This window comes from Epinephelus fuscoguttatus, linkage group LG11 (genome assembly GCF_011397635.1).
Source record: "Epinephelus fuscoguttatus linkage group LG11, E.fuscoguttatus.final_Chr_v1".
In the NCBI taxonomy this organism is placed as follows: Eukaryota; Metazoa; Chordata; class Actinopteri; order Perciformes; family Serranidae; genus Epinephelus; species Epinephelus fuscoguttatus.
The window spans coordinates 35,391,220-35,395,837 of NC_064762.1; positions in this window are offsets into that span (position 1 = coordinate 35,391,220).

Below are 4,618 nucleotides of genomic sequence, written 5' to 3' on the forward strand. Positions count from 1 at the left end.
CTTCCTTCTGTTCTCTTCTCACCGAGGCAGCTATCGACGGACATTGCCCAGCTAAGTTACGCCCAGCTAAGTGAACACTGAACTTTGTTTCCCATTCAATCTGAGCTCCAACCGGCCACATTGTTTCCATACGGTACTGTTTATTCTAGAATCAGGACTGTTTACATGTGCATATTGGTATAATTCCACTGTGTCTACTGTTGTTTGTACTGATACTGTACATATTGGTATCATTTACTGTGAGCTGTTTGTACTGGTACTGTGTATAATTATTTGCATTGCTATTTGTTTTTTCTTCAGATAAATCTGATAATTGTTGCTCGGTCTCTTTACTCATTTATTTAGTAGAGCGTCCGCACACCTTCTCATTCTACATATACATAGAGGTATACTGGTGGCTTTACAGCCTACATTTTATTGATTATCTCTGATCCCCACGATCAATTTGGTCTTTGCAACAGTGCGAGCAACACCGCTGACGCTAGGTGGCGCCAAGCTAAAAAAAAACTAATCCTATGTGTTGCCTCTTTAAAATAACAAACACTGAATGAAGCAGTGTCACGTTACAAATCAGTGTTGTTCCCATGCTGTTTAGCACGTTGTAGACTGGCGGCTAGTAGAGCGCTCAATAATGTGTGCTCACCTTTTTTCTGATCTTGATGTTCAGGGGGTTCTTACCAGGAGCCAAATCTTATCTGTAGAAGACTTTACCTCTCAAAAATGAACAGACCAGGTGATTAAAACTGATAAAAACGCTAAATAAATTATTAATAATAAGTTTAAAAAAAAATGGTGTTTTTCAGACACCTTTGCCTCGTACGGGCTGTTAAGCTACGGTGGCCAACACTAAAACACAAATGGCCTAATCTAGAGCCAGTGTTTAGTTTGTTTGTTCTGGGCTACTGTAGAAATCTGCCGGTGAACATGGCGATCTACGCTGATGGCGACCCGCTCCCTATGTAGATATAAATGGCTCATTTTAAGCTTACGAAAACACAACTCTTATTTTCACATAATTATACACTTAAGAAAACTTTACCATTTCCTCCAATATATCCCCCTAAATCCTACACACTGGACTTTAAAGGTAGATTCAATGAAAGTTGGAATAAAGAGAAGTTGAATGAAATAATACAACCTTCACACCCACGATGTAAAATGATCAGAGATAGAGGAAAGATGCAAAGGATAAATGTGAAGCTACCGCTCCACCTGTGCATGAGAACACACACCAAGGCTAACCATTACATGCATCCAGACATCTGAGGTCACCAGTTGAATGTATTATAGAATTTTTTCCTCTGACACCTGTCACCGCAGAAAATAAAGATATTCCTTTAATCTAACAATTACCTTCTCTGCATGGGCCCACTAATGTATCATCATGGTATTTTCAGATAAATGTCCTGCTGTGGCTTATTAAAACCTCTATTACCTGCTTCACTGTGGGCTACAGAGGGCTGAGCAGCCATCTGTAGCCTGCCCGGTCAGCTCCCAGCTCTCTGCTGCTAATCTGGACTGAAGTAGCTACAGAGAGGGATTAGTAAACATGGAAAAGAGAGAAAATGGGGGGAAGAGGGAGGAGAGAGCTGCTAATATGTGTGTTGCCTGTAGTGCAGAGTCTGCTTTTTGAGGCCTACTGACATTATCAAATGGATTGACATTTCAAATATTTGCAGTGCTCAGCGGCTCCAAATGTGGTATAAGTGAACCATGGGCCTCCTCCTCGCCGCCCGGCAAGCCATGCATGCCCATTTCATCACAAGCACAGAAATGAGATCCAACAGCCTTCGCTTCCCAGACCTTTACAGTGCAGACAATGCAATCTGAAGAGCAGGTACTTTCCCCTAAACAGGCCATTGCCCCGCACCGACTGCAATAGCTTAAGTGCAAGAGGTGCATTTTGAAGCGCGGGCACTGAATGATTAATTTAGGTCAGAGTGCTAAAGCGGCATGTACGGTATCTCCTTTGAGCTACGGCAGATATTCCTCATGTGCACCCGAACATCTGCACCCTGTCTGAGGTGACAACGTAGCACTAATCCACACACCCTTGGAACGACGCTGCCATAATGACAGCAAAGCCTGTGGTGTGTTTCCCATCTTAAAGCTCGTCCAAAAAAAAAAAAAAAAAAAAAAAAAAACGCTGTCAGAACCACCTTAGAAAACAAGAGTGCTGTGAAACTAATCTTGCCAAAACAGATTAAGCACCATGAGTGAATCTGTCCCAGTTCACCCGCATGAGGAGACATCTTGGCATGGCAAAGACATTAAAAGAAAGCTAGAAATCCAGATAAGAGCAAGACAACTGACTTGACTTGCTTATGTAACACTCAAACAGAACACAAGAGCACCACTGATTGAGGCGTCTAAAATGAAAATGGTTTTGTTCTAAAGTTAGCTCAATGCCGCGTCTGTTGTCAGATACTATGAGAATAAAAGAGTGCTCGTGGCTGCGGCTGTCACTCCAATGAGTTTTACGTGCTGTTTTCATTCTGTGACTTCACTTTTTAATTTGTCTCTGGGTCTCCAGCGTGAGACCATGTAGTTATGCTTCTATATTTGCTCAGTTTCTTTGTTTTTACAAGTTTAAAAAGGATTACTTTTCCACATAACAAAGAAGGGTGTACTGCTGCCACCTCGCCGGTCAACTAGGTAGGTCTCTGACATAAAGGTAACATGACAGATAACTTGACAAAACTAATAGGTGTTCTGTACTGTATTTACTGAAGCATGTGAGGCACATGAACTTCATCACAGTTTAAAGTAGGTTTAAACCACACAGGTTTATCAATGTTCAGTTGCCGATGTAATTCTGTGGTGTCACATCAGTTTTGTATAGGCTAAAAAGCAGCTTAATGCTTAATGTTAGATATGGAGATGGATGGAACCATCTGTTCATACTCTGCGTCCATTTCTTCCATATTTGTGCCACTTTTCTGGAAGCTTATAGATACAAATGAAACGCAGCAGTACCCCTGGAGATCATGGAGGCAGTGTAGCGTAGTTCAAGCAAGATACATCTGTAGGCAGTGTTGGGCAGTAGCATCACTACAAGTAGCGACATGACCAATTTTAACTGCAGAGAGAGAAGAGGAGAGCAATAGGCAGACTAATGATGTCACATAATTGGAGGTCATGTTTAAATGTCTTCAAAAAAGGAGAAAGTTTTAATTTAAGTCTGTTATTTTATTTAAAAAGTTCAGGTGAACTTTTTTTTTTGCCTGCCTATTTGTTTGGCTTACAGTTTTTCTTCTTACATGACTTCAACAGACTACAACAGGTCACGTGCTGGTGATGTGATAGGTGATAAAAACATGAGATTTTGACTGGCACAAATTCAAAATCAGAGCTCTATACACACATAAAGTGTAAATAAAAACAAATCAGTTGAGTCTTCCCCCTTTGGATGAAATGGCCAGTCAGGCTACATGCTATGGAGAGAGTTTAAGAGGTCCTGATTGCCTTCAGTACGACGAGAAAGTGAAAATGATAGGTGTGTGCCCTCTTCTTGTGTGGACGAATGTCCTGTCAATTCATTCATTCAATTCATGTTCTGTCGATTCATTACTTAATATTCATTAGAATTAACTTCTTTGGCTTTGAATATCTCATGGTATTGTTGAGATCAACTGACTTTAGCTAGTTAGCTAACGTTAGCCAACAAACCTGTGATGAAGTGCCTGCCACAGATGTAGGTGTAGTGACTGGCTGGATCCCACAGCCTTCCGTCTTTACCCTGCCATTTGGTGGCTGTGAGCCACAGATTTCTTCTTTCCCCATTCTTCACTCTCTCCAGGAGCAAAGAAAATCGCAATTCTGTTTGTTTGTTTTTTTATTGTTTGCTGTGCAGTGAACAACGCAGCAACTTTACGGCATTATGAACTCCCAGCCGCGACTAGCATCTCTCCCGGGGCGAGCTTAAAACTTTCACCTAAAAGAGGGCGCGGCCGTTGTGACGGCAGTGAGTGACGTTGCGTTGAAGTCATGTATCACTGAGGTAAAGCTGATTTAGCATAGAGTAAAAAAAAACAAACTAAAAGTAGTTTTGCAAGTAGCAAGTGCCATCTATTGGCTGTATCTATGCCATCATGTATGGAAGTATGAGGGCAGGGTCGATTACAACATTTGAAACAGACGCATCTATGTTTGTATGTAAAGGGAGTATAAATGAGCCTTACGGTGTCCTGTCATCCCAGGGACAATAGAAAACGTGTCTGGGACAAACAGAGATCTTTCCCGGGATGCTGTCACAACAACGGATGCAATAGCGTTAGCAGGAACACGATCTCCCTCAGCCATTCATGTTGCTGCTGCAAAACTTTAAATCTGTTTTCCTGTCCGCTCCTCTCAGCTGTCATTTTAGGTGGAATCATCGCGCCCTCCTCCACCCCATTCACCTCCAGTCACCTTATCCAGAGCCCAGGATGACTTCATCAAAAGCCCACTGCTCCTCACATCCAGATCCTCAGCTCCCTCATCACCTCATCACCATTATTACCACCATCAGCATCTAGACTCCACAGGGGGGTTCCCTAATCTGCTCCGTCTTTAACACCCTCCTGAAATAGATGACATCACAATGGGGTCTAATTGCCAAAGACTTTTTACATTTCTC